The following is a 12,905-nucleotide window of genomic DNA, read 5'->3' as shown; positions in this document are numbered from 1 at the left end:
GAACATTTTGAAAAGTTCACAAACAAAATTGTGTGTTGTCAAAACTCAAAATTAGGGACTTTCAAGTCTAGTCACTCAACCTTAAAAAAAAAAAAAGGTGGAGGTTTGGGCAGAAAGCATTTATCAAGAGTAGTTGGAAGGAGTCAAAATGTTTATACAGAGGTCAAAACAGAAGTCCATCTTCCTAAGGGTACTGTCACACAGTGGCATTTTTATCGCTACGACGACACGATTCGTGACGTTCTAGCGATATAGTTACGATCTCGCAGTGTCTGACACGCAGCAGCGATCAGGGACCCTGCTGAGAATCGTACGTCGTAGCAGATCGTTTGAAACTTTCTTTCGTCGCTGGATCTCCCGCTGTCATCGCTGGATCGTTGTGTGTGACAGCGATCCAGCGATGCGTTCGCTTGTAACCAGGGTAAACATTGGATTACTAAGCGCAGGGCCGCGCTTAGTAACCCGATGTTTACCGTGGTTACCAGCGTAAAAGTAAAAAAAAAAAAAAAACGTACATACTCACCATCTGATGTCCATCAGGTCCCTTGCCGTCTGCTTCCCGCTCTGACTGTCTGCCGGCCGGAAAGTAAGAGCAGATCACAGCGGTGACGTCACCGCTGCACTCTGCTCTCACTGTACGGCGGCACTCAGTCAGAGCGGGAAGCAGACGGCAAGGGACCTGACGGACATCAGATGGTGAGTATGTACGGTTTGGTTTTTTTACTTTTACGCTGGTAACCACGGTAAACATCGGGTTACTAAGCGCGGCCCTGCGCTTAGTAACCCGATGTTTACCCTGGTTACCAGCGAACCTCGGCATCGTTGGTTGCTGGAGAGCGGACTGTGTGACAGCTCTCCAGCGACCACACAACCACTTACCAACGATCACGGCCAGGTCGTATCGCTGGTCGTGATCGTTGGTAAATCGTTATGTGAGACGGTACCCTTAGTGTACAAGATGCAGATGACCATGCATCATTTGCATAGGAAGACGGAAAAGATTTTTTTTTTCTTTTTAATGGTGCCTCACATATTGAATGCTCAATTCTGACTCTCAGAAAAAGATCAAAATTTGAGAGTAGCAGAACACTCAGAATTTAATGGCATTTATTCATAGATTTGTAAAAAAAAAAAAAAAAAGACACTTGTTCTGTGCATTGCATAGTCTTAAAAGCCCCAACATTTAACTTTTTCATACATGTGAAAAGTCTTGTATATTACTGTAATATCACAGTTCAAAGGATTTTCAGAACACGTAGATTTTATCAATAGCTTTAAGCCAAAATAGCAAGCACACAATTTTTTTTTTTTTTTTTTAAAAAAAGCTTTTTCATCATAACCCACCTTATTTGTAACCTTTCCTTCCTATTTTTAGTGACAATTTTCTGATGCTTTCCTTATCTCTCACGCATGGCAAATGTTACTAATTTTTTATTAATTTGATATACAAAATTATATACACATTTACACAAAACAAAAAGTATTTGTGAACTTACCACTTGTGATTAGAATTTTTAAGTCTTTCAGCCTGATCGAAATGAGTGGTGATGAGCAGGATAACTTCAGAGAGAACGAGAGTCCAGTCCATGGCACACCCACTCCATTAAAAATGTATTAGTATTTTATTGATTATATTGATGATATATGTAACGGTAATAGAAAAAACATGACACGTTTCTGACATGTTAAATGTCCGTAGCCTTACTTCATTATATTCTATTCTCATCTATAGTAAAGTCATTAAAATGTGTATTCTAGTGATGAGCGAGTGTACTCGTTGCTCAGGTTTTCCCGAGCACGCTTGGGTGGTCTACGAGTATTTGTGAGTGTTCAGAGATTTTGTTTTTGTTGACGCAGCTGCATGATTTACGGCTGCTAGCCAGCCTGAGTACATGTGGGGGTTGCCTGGTTGCTAGGGAATCCCCACATGTATTCAAGCTGTCTATCAGCCGTAAATCATGCAGCTGAGGCAATGAAAACTAAATCTCCGAGCACTTACAAATACTCGGAGACCACCAGAGCGTGCTCGGGAAAACCCGAATAACGCGTACACTCGCTCCTCACTAGTGTATTCCCATCTCCAAGATCCTACACCAATATTTAGGTGTAATATTATTATTCGCAAATACCTCCAATTAGGTGTACCACGTGAGCCCTGTAGCCAATCACTATGTGAGCTGCTGTGCTCTCATTTCCTTTGAACGAACCTCGGAAATCCAAATGAAGGGAGAGCGCAGCAGCCCTTAAGCAACTGCTGATTTCCTGCATGGCTCACTTGATGTAATGTCACATGAGCCTCGGCAGCGGCAAAGCAGAAATGGCTCCGGTATGGGATGTGAGCATAGAGCATATTTTATTTTACATTGGAGCAACAGAGTTTTTAACAAAAGGAGTTGTCTGAGCAGTGAAAAACACTAATACAGTGCATCTAAGAAAAAAGCGTGGCACATAATTCCAGCAAATAACTTCCTAATATGTTGAATTTCGCTAGACAAAGTCTGAACAGAACTAGGCAATCTCATTTAAAGATAGCTGACAATTTAATTAGCAGACTTCCATTACTGGTCACTGATCTATTGATCTACAGTATATGCTATCTTCTGGCATCTTTACATGATCATATGAGCAGCCATCAAAGTCAAGTTTTAAGAACCCAACACAATTTCCAGGTAGTTAAAGGGGTATTCACTTGAGGATCCCGTGACATGTTCAGTCAAAACCACTAACCAATACCTCAGCATGCACCCCTATTAAGTCTGGGAAAATGACGGCCAACCAGATGGATCCCATTACAATCAATGGAGATCGTTGGATGCTGCTGCTGTCATTCTTATTAAAAGAAAAGCCATTAGGTCAAGATTCCCTACCCAAGTGAAGGGAGGGCAATCTAGTGTTTGTCTGTGCCATGAACCTGAAAGGCAGGATGTCAATTAAGTTAACAGTAGCCATGATTGGAAGTACAAAGCGATTGCTCCGTACAGCACCACGAAGGGAATGGGGCAAGAGACGAAGGATTCTAAAGGTACCTTCACACGAAGCGACGCTGCAGCGATAGCGACAACGATGTCGATCGCTGCAGCGTCGCTGTTTGGTCGCTGGAGAGCTGTCACACAGACCGCTCTCCAGCGATCAACTATGCCGAGGTCCCCTGGTAACCAGGGTAAACATCGGGTAACTAAGCGCAGGGCCGCGCTTAGTAACCCGATGTTTACCCTGGTTACCAGCGTAAAATCTAAAAAAAACAAACAGCACATACTTACATTCACGTCCCCCTGCGTCCACTTCCTGACTGACTGAGCGCCGTACAGTGAGAGCAGAGCGGTGACGTCACCGCTGTGCTGCTTTCACTTTCACTTTGCGGCGCTGAGTCAGAGGAGGAAGCAGACTGCAGGGGACGCAATGTGAGTATGTGCTGTTTGTTTTTTTTACATTTTACGCTAGTAACCAGGGTAAACATCGGGTAACTAAGCGCGGCCCTGCGCTTAGTAACCCGATGTTTACCCTGGTTACCAGTGTAAAATATCGCTGGTATCGTTGCTTTTGCTTTCAAACACAACGATACACAGCGATCGGACGACCAAATAAAGTTCTGGACTTTATTCAGCGACCAGCGACATCACAGCAGGATCCTGATCGCTGCTGCGTGTCAAACGAAACGATATCGCTAGCGAGGACGCTGCAACGTCACGGATTGCTAGCGATATCGTTATAATGTCGTTTCGTGTGAAGGTACCTTAAGGGTATGTGTCCACGTTCAGGAAACGCTGCATGCTTGACGCTGCGCAGAGCCACAGCGTCAAACACGCAGCATCGAGATGTTACAGCATAGTGGAGGGGATTTTATGAAATCTCGTCTCCACTATGCGTGGTAACACGCACCCGGCGGCCCTGCGATTCCGGACATGCGGTGCATCTTTTTAGATCGCAGCATGTCCATTTACCTTGCGGCGATGCTGCGCCGCCGCAAGGTGAAACACAGGACCCTATGTGTGGGGTGCGATGATTCCGGATGTGTGCAATGAACACATCCGGCATCACCGCGTCCCCAGAAGGGGGCGGAGCGAGTTTGCTGCTCCGTTCAAACCTCCGGGCATCCTGAACGTGGACACGTACCCTAAAGTTATTTTCGGCTTTCACCATTGACCGATACCTATGACACAACAGCAGTTGGAAGGTATTCAATTTATAGGAGGGAAAGATAGTGCAGATAGAGACCTGGGCACAAATAAGGAAGTTGGGGGTGGCGGTGGCATGGGGGGTAGGGTTAGAACAGTTAATAATTTAAGAAAGAATAGAGGTACAGAGAGGAACATCAAGTGCATGTATGCTAATGCCAGAAGCCTCGCCAACAAAATGGACGAATTAGAATGAATGTTGTTGGAGCATAATTATGACATGGTGGGGATATCTGAGACGTGGCTGGATGAGAGCCATGACTGGGCTGTTAACTTGCAGGGCTATAGCCTGTTCAGAAATGACCATACAGATAAGCGAGGGGGAGGGGTGTGTCTGTATGTAAAATCATCCTTAAAACCCATCCTGAGTGATAATATAGGTGAATTTAATGAAAATGTAGAGTCCCTGTGGGTGGAGATAAGAGGAGGGGGAAAAAATAATAAATTACTGATAGGGGTTTGTTATAAATCTCCAAAATTAATAGAAGCAATGGAGAATATCCTCGTAAAGCAAATAGATGAAGCTGCGACTCAAGGAGAAGTCATTATTATGGGGGATATCAACTACCCTGAAATAGATTGGGGAACAGAAACCTGCAGTTCCAGTAAAGGTAATCGGTTTTTGACAACTATGAGAGACAATTACCTTTCACAACTGGTTCAGGACCCAACAGGAAGGGGGGCACTGCTATACCGAATATTAACCAACAGGCCAGACCGCATATCAAATATAAGGGTTGGGGGTCACTTGGGGAATAGTGATCACAAAATAATACGTTTTCATGTATCCTTTAAGAAGATGGGTAGTAGGGGGGTTACAAGGACACTAAACTTCAGGAGGGCAAATTTCCAACGGATGAGAGGGGATCTTGGTGCAATTAACTGGGACGATATCCTGAGACATAAAAATACACAAAGAACATGGGAGACGTTTATTAGGATCCTGGATAGGACCTGTGCACAGTATATACCGTATGGGAATAAACATACTAGAAATAGGAGGACATCAATATGGCTAAATAGAGCTGTAAGGGGCGCAACAAGTGACAAAAAGAAAGCATTTAGAGAATTAAAGGAAGTAGGTAGCGATGAGGCATTAAATAAATACAAAAAATTAAATAAATTCTGTAAAAAGCAAATCAAGGCAGAAAAAATTGAGTCAGAGACTCATTGCCAGAGAGTAAAAATAATCCCAAAATATTCTTTAACTAGTAAATAGTAAGAAACTAAAAAATGATAGTGTTGGCCCCCTTAAAAATAGTCTGAGTGAAATGGTGGACGAGGATGAGGAAAAAGCCAATATGCTAAATGACTTTTTCATCAGTATTTACAAAAGAAAATCTCATGGCAAACAAAATGACTAGTGATAAAAATTCCCAATTAAATATCACCTGCTTAACCCAGCAGGAAGTACGGCGGCGTCTAAAAATCACTAAAATTGATAAATCTCTGGGCCCGGATGTGATACACCCCCGAGTACTGCAAGAACTAAGTACAGTCATTGATAGACCATTATTTTTAATCTTTAACCCCTTAACGACCGCCGATACGCCTTTTAACGGCGGCCGCTAAGGGTACTTAAACCACAGCGCCGCTGTGGAAAAAGTGAATAGCGCCCCCCAGAGTCAGATTTTCTCTGGGGTCTCGGTTACCGGGGGTAGCCGAGACCCCAGAGAACATGATTCGGGGTTTTTTTACCGACCGCCGAGTTGCGATTGCCGGTAATTAACCGTTTACCGGCGGTCGCAAAAAAACCCAACAAAAAACGCGATTTCCCATTTAATTTCTCTGTCCTCCAATGTGATCGCACATCAGAGGACAGAGAAATAGGGTCCCCAATTGCCCCCGATACTCACTTGTCTCCCCCGGTGCTCCTCGTGGCTCCCGATGGGCGCCGCCATCTTCTTCCGGCAAAAAAAATGGCGGGCGCATGCGCAGTGCGCCCGCCGGCACCCGGGAGATCTTTGGGGTCTCGGCTGCTGGGGGTAGCCGAGACCCCAAAGAACATGATCGGGGTCGGTTTTTACCGACCCCTGTTTTGCGATCGCCGGTAATTAACTGTTTACCGGCGGCCGCAAAACAAAAACAAACAAAAAAAAAGCGGTGTAATTCTCTGTCCTCTGATGTGATCGCACATCAGAGGACAGAGAAATAGGGGGATTCGGGGACCCTATCATACTTACCGGTGTCCCTGGGTCCTCCTGCGTGCCCTCCTGCCCGCCGGCTTCTTCCTATGGAAAGAAAATGGTGGGCGCATGCGCAGTGCGCCCGCTCTCTGCTGCCATCTGCCGGCCGGCAGCAGAGAGGAGTTGGGGCTAAAATTAGGGTTAGGGTTATGACTAGGGTTAGGGTTAAATTTAGGGTTAGTGTTGGGGCTAAATTTAGGGTTAGGGTTGGGGCTAAATTTAGGGTTAGGGCTAAATTTAGGGTTAGGGCTAGGGTTGGTGCTAAAGTTAGGGCTAGGGTTGGGGCTAAAGTTAGGGTTAGAGTTGGGATTAGGGTTTGGATTAAGGTTGGCATTAGGGTTAGGTTTGGGATTAGGGTTAAGGTTAGGGTTGGGATTAGGGGTGTATTGGGATTAGGGTTAGGTTTGAGATTAGGATTAGGGGTGTGTTGGATTTAGGGTTCTGATTGTTTTGGGGTTAGGGTTGCGAGTATCCTTAGGGTTGTGATTAGGATTATGGATCGGGTTGGCATTAGGGTTAGGCCTCTTTCACACTTCAGTCTTTTGGCGTCAGTCTGAAACCGCCATTTTTGTCAAATAGCGGATCCGCCATTTTTTTGGGGCGGATCCGCTATTTTCCCATAGACATGCATTAGCGACGGATTGTGGCGGATGGTCGTCCGTTCCATCCGCCATGCAACGGATCCGTCGAGATTTGGCGGACGTCATCTAGACATTGACGGCCATTGTAACGTTTTTTGTCTGCGCCGAAATGGCGGTTCACGACGAATCCGTCGCGTTCGTCATTCCATAGAAAGGCCGCCTACGGGCGACGGATCCGTCGTTACCGTCATTTCGGCGGATCCGTCGCCCCAATCCGCTTTTTCAATTGCGCATGCTCCAAAAAGTAGATACTTTTCCCAGACAACCCCCAAGTAACAGATCCGTCAAAAAACCGGATCCGTTAGAACCGTTTTCTCAACAATTGTGACGGATCCGTCACTATGTCGGAGCTGACTGACGCCAAACAACTGAAGTGTGAAAGAAGCCTTAGGCTAGGTTCACATTGGGTTAGTGGGTGATCGCTAACGGACAGCGTTGCACGGCGAAAATGTCGCAATTAACGCCGTGCAACGGGTCCGTTAGCGCACCCATTGACAGCAATGTAAATTTCGCCTGTAGCGCATCGCTAGCGCGTGCCTTTTTCGGCTTGCGCTAGTGATGTGCCGTTCTTTTGTAGTGCGCCTCGGACGCTGCTTGCAGCGTCCGCGGCGCGCCCGAGGTCCGTTCCCCGCTCTTGCAGATCGGGGATCTGCGAGAGCGGGGATGTTAGCGCGACCCCTAAGCGCGGCCCCTACAAATACATTGCGTTAGCGCAATCCGCTAGCGCTAAACGGATTGCCCTAACGCAATGTGAACCTAGCCTTAGGGGTGTGTTGGGGTTAGGGTTGGAGTTAGATTTGGGGGGTTTCCATTGTTTAGGTACATCAGGGGGTCTCTAAATGCAACAGCCAATTTTGCGCTCAAAAAGTCAAATGGTGCTCCCTCCCCTCCGAGCTCTGTCGTGCACCCAAACAGTGGTTTACCCCCACATATGGGACATCAGCGTACTCGGGATAAATTGGACAACAACTTTTGGGGTCCAATTTCTCCTGTTACCCTTGTGAAAATAAAAACTTGGGGGCTAAAAAATCTTTTTTGTGGAAAAAGAAATATTTTTTATTTTCACAACTCTGCATTATAAACGTCTGTGAAGCACTTGGGCATTAAAAGTTCTCACCACACATCTAGATAAGTTCCTTGGAGGCTCTAGTTACCAAAATGGGGTCACTTGTGGGGGGTTTCTACTGTTTAGGTACATCAGGGTCTCTGCAAACGCAACATAATGCCCGCAGACCATTCTATCAAAGTCTGCATTCCAAAACGGCGCTCCTTCCCTTCCGAGCTCTGCCATGCACCCAAACAGTGGTTTACCCCAACATATGGGGTATCAACCTACTCAGCATAAATTGCACAATAAAATTTTGGGTCCAATTTCTCCTGTTACCCTTGAGAAAATAAAAAATTGCAGGCTAAAAAATTTTTGAGGAAAAAAAAAAGGATTTTTTATTTTCACGGATCTACGTTATACATTTCTGTGAAGCACTTGGGGGTTTAAAGTGCTCACCACACATCTAGATAAGTTCCTTAAGTGGTCTAGTTTCCAAAATGGGGTCACTTGTGGGGGGTTTCTACTGTTTAGGCACATCAGGGGCTTTCCAAACGCGACATGGTGTCCGATCTCAATTCCAGCCAATTCTACATTGAAAAAGTAAAACGGCACTCCTTCTCTTCCAAGCTCTGCGGTGCGCCCAAACAGTGGTTTACCCCCACATATGGGGTATCGACGTACTCAGGAGAAATTGCACAACAACTTTTGTGGTCTAATTTCTCCTGTTACCCTTGTCAAAATAAAAATTTGGGGGCAAAAACATTTTTGTAGAAAAAATGCAACTTTTTATTTTCACGGCTCTACTTTATAAACTTCTGTGGAGCACTTGGGGGCTCAAAGTGCTCACCACACATCTAGATAAGTTCCTTAAGGGGTCTAGTTTCCAAAATGGTGTCACTTGTGGGGGGTTTCTACTGTTTAGGCACATCAGGGGCTCTCTAAACGTGACATGGCATCCGATCTCAATTCCAGCCAATTCTGCATTGAAAAAGTCAAACGGCGCTCCTTCTCTTCCAAGCTCTGCGGTGCCCCCAAACAGTGGTTTACCCCCACATATGGGGTATCGGCGTATTCAGGAGAAATTGCACAACAACATTTATGGTTAATTTTCTGTTTTTACACTTGTGAAAATAAAAAAAAAATGGTTCTGAAGTAAAATGTTTGCAAAAAAAAGTTAAATGTTCATTTTTGCCTTCCACATTGTTTCAGTTCCTGTGAAGCACGTAAAGGGCTAATAAACTTCTTGAATGTGGTTTTGAGCACCTTGAGGGGTGCAGTTTTTAGAATGGTGTCACACTTGGTTATTTTCTATCATATAGACCCCTCAAAATGACTTCAAATGTGATGTGGTCCCTAAAAAAAATGGTGTTGTAAAAATGAGAAATTGCTTGTCAAATTTTAACCCTTATAACTCCCTAACAAAAAAAAATTTTGTTTCCAAAATTGTGCTGATGTAAAGTAGACATATGGGAAATGTTATTTATTAACTTTTTTGTGACACATCTCTCTGATTCAAGGGCATAAAAATACAAAGTTTGAAAATTGCATAATTTTAATTTTTTTTGCCATATTTCCATTTTTTTCATAAATAATCGCAAGTAATATCGAAGAAATGTTACCACTAACATGAAGTACAATATGTCACGAAAAAACAATCTCAGAATCAGCAGGATCCGTTGAAGCGTTCCAGAGTTATAACCTCATAAAGTGACAGTGGTCAGAATTGTAAAAATTGGCCTGGTCATTAAGTACCAAATTGGCTCTGTCACTAAGGGGTTAAAGACTCCATAATAACAGGGTCTGTACCACAGGACTGGAGCATAGCAAATGTGGTGCCAATATTCAAAAAGGGGACAAAAACTGAGCTCGGTAATTATAGGCCAGTAAGCTTAACCTCTACTGTGGGTAAAATCCTGGAGGGCATTCTAAGGGATGCTATACTGGAGTATCTGAAGAGGAATAACCTCATGACCCAGTATCAGCACGGGTTTACTAGGGACCGTTCCTGTCAGACTAATCTGTTCAGCTTCTATGAAGAGGTAAGTTCTGGACTGGACCAAGGGAGCCCAGTGGATGTAGTGTATATGGACTTTTCAAAAGCTTTTGATACGGTGCCACACAAAAGGTTGTTACATAAAATGAGAATAATGGGGATAGGGGAAAATATGTGTAAGTGGGTTGAGAGCTGGCTCAGGGATAGGAAACAAAGGGTGGTTATTAATGGAGCACACTCGCACTGGGTCGCGGTTAGCAGTGGGGTACCAGAGGGGTCAGTTTTGGGCCCTCTTCTTTTTAACATATTTATTAATGACCTTGTAGGGGGCATTCAGAGTAGAATTTCAATATTTGCAGATGACACTAAACTCTGCAGGGTAATCAATACAGGGGAGGACAATTTTATATTACAGGATGATTTATGTAAACTAGAAGCTTGGGCTGATAAATGGCAAATGAGCTTTAACGGGGATAAATGTAAGGTCATGCACTTGGGTGGAAGTAATAAGATGTATAACTATGTGCTTAATTCTAAAACTCTGGGCAAAACCGTCAATGAAAAAGACCTGGGTGTATGACAAACTCACATTTAGTGGCCAGTGTCAGGCAGCTGCTACAAAGGCAAATAAAATAATGGGATGCATTAGAAGAGGAATAGATGCTCATGAGGAGAACATAATTTTACCTCTATACAAGTCACTAGTGCGACCACACTTAGAATACTGTGCACAGTTCTGGTCTTCAGTGTATAAGAAAGACATAGCTGAACTGGAGCAGGTGCAGAGAAGAGCGACCAAGGTTATTAGAGGACTGGGGGGTCTGCAATACCAAGATAGGTTATTACACTTGGGGCTATTTAGTTTGGAAAAACGAAGACTAAGGGGTGATCTTATGTTAATGTATAAATATATGAGGGGACAGTACAAAGACCTTTCTGATGATCTTTTTAATCATAGACCTGAGACAGGGACAAGGGGGCATCCTCTACGTCTGGAGGAAAGGAGGTTTAAGCATAACAGACGCGGATTCTTTACGGTAAGAGCAGTGAGACTATGGAACTCTCTGCCGTATGATGTTGTAATGAGTGATTCATTACTTAAATGTAAGAGGGGACTGGATACCTTTCTTGAAAAGCATAATGTTACAGGGTATATACACTCACCGGCCACTTTATTAGGTACACCTGTCCAACTTCTTGTTAACACTTAATTTCTAATCAGCCAATCACATGGCGGCAACTCAGTGCATTTAGGCATGTAGACATGGTCAAGACAATCTCCTGCAGTTCAAACCGAGCATCAGTATGGGGAAGAAAGGTGATTTGAGTGCCTTTGAACGTGGCATGGTTGTTGGTGCCAGAAGGGCTGGTCTGAGTATTTCAGAAACTGCTGATCTACTGGGATTTTCACGCACAACCATCTCTAGGGTTTACAGAGAATGGTCCGAAAAAGAAAAAAAATCCAGTGAGCGGCAGTTCTGTGGGCGGAAATGCCTTGTTGATGCCAGAGGTCAGAGGAGAATGGGCAGACTGGTTCGAGCTGATAGAAAGGCAACAGTGACTCAAATCGCCACCCGTTACAACCAAGGTAGGCCTAAGAGCATCTCTGAACGCACAGTGCGTCGAACTTTGAGGCAGATGGGCTACAGCAGCAGAAGACCACACCGGGTACCACTCCTTTCAGCTAAGAACAGGAAACTGAGGCTACAATTTGTACAAGCTCATCGAAATTGGACAGTAGAAGATTGGAAAAACGTTGCTTGGTCTGATGAGTCTCGATTTCTGCTGCGACATTCGGATGGTAGGGTCAGAATTTGGCGTAAACAACATGAAAGCATGGATCCATCCTGCCTTGTATGGAGCATCTTTGGGATGTGCAGCCGACAAATCTGCGGCAACTGTGTGATGCCATCATGTCAATATGGACCAAAATCTCTGAGGAATGCTTCCAGCACCTTGTTGAATCTATGCCACGAAGAATTGAGGCAGTTCTGAAGGCAAAAGGGGGTCCAACCCGTTACTAGCATGGTGTACCTAATAAAGTGGCCGGTGAGTGTATACTAGATTCCTTGATAGGGTGTTTATGCAGGGAACTAGTCTGATTGCCGTATGTGGAGTCGGGAAGGAATTTTTTTCCCCAATGTGGAGCTTACGCTTTGCCACATGGTTTTTTTTTGCCTTCCTCTGGATCAACATGTTAGGTTAGACTATGGGTTGAACTAGATGGACTTAAAGTCTTCCTTCAACCTTAGTAACTATGTTACTACCGTATTTCCCCGATAGTAAGACACCCCCGATAGTAAGACGTAGTGGGGGTTTTAGCGGGGTTGGCTAATGTAAGACGCACCCCGAAAGTAAGACATAGTAAACTGTACGTTGGAAAAATATAAGCCATAGTACCGGTACCTTTTGCTGCATTACCGTATTTTTCCGCTGCCCGGAATCAGAGCTGGGAAACCATGTGGTCCCGATGATTAAGTGCAGTGAATATTCATTAGCGGCTCCCCGCCCACCGATCAGCTGAGCGGTGAGCCGGGAGCAGCAAATGAATGCTGCACTTAAGCAGGGACACACATGGCTTCCTCAGCTGCTGATTCCTGCAGCAGCTGGGGAGATTTGTGTGTCCGGGGGAGGAGGAGGCAGCAGCAGGGGCCAGGAGATCGCTGCATACCTGCCTGCCATGCTTGGACTCCGAGTGTTGTGCACACACAGGACCTGTGATGATGTAAGAAGTGGGCGGGCTGGAGCGTCACATGGCAGCTCAGAGCCCTCCCTCTTCTTGACATCATCACAGGTCCTTCAGGCTCTCCACTAGAATCTGCAGCTTCCTCATAACCTGTGCTGTGGAAAGGCAACAAGGAG

Source organism: Ranitomeya variabilis, chromosome 5, assembly GCF_051348905.1.
Source record: "Ranitomeya variabilis isolate aRanVar5 chromosome 5, aRanVar5.hap1, whole genome shotgun sequence".
Lineage (NCBI taxonomy): Eukaryota > Metazoa > Chordata > Amphibia > Anura > Dendrobatidae > Ranitomeya > Ranitomeya variabilis.
Note: the sequence above shows the minus strand (reverse complement) of the source record.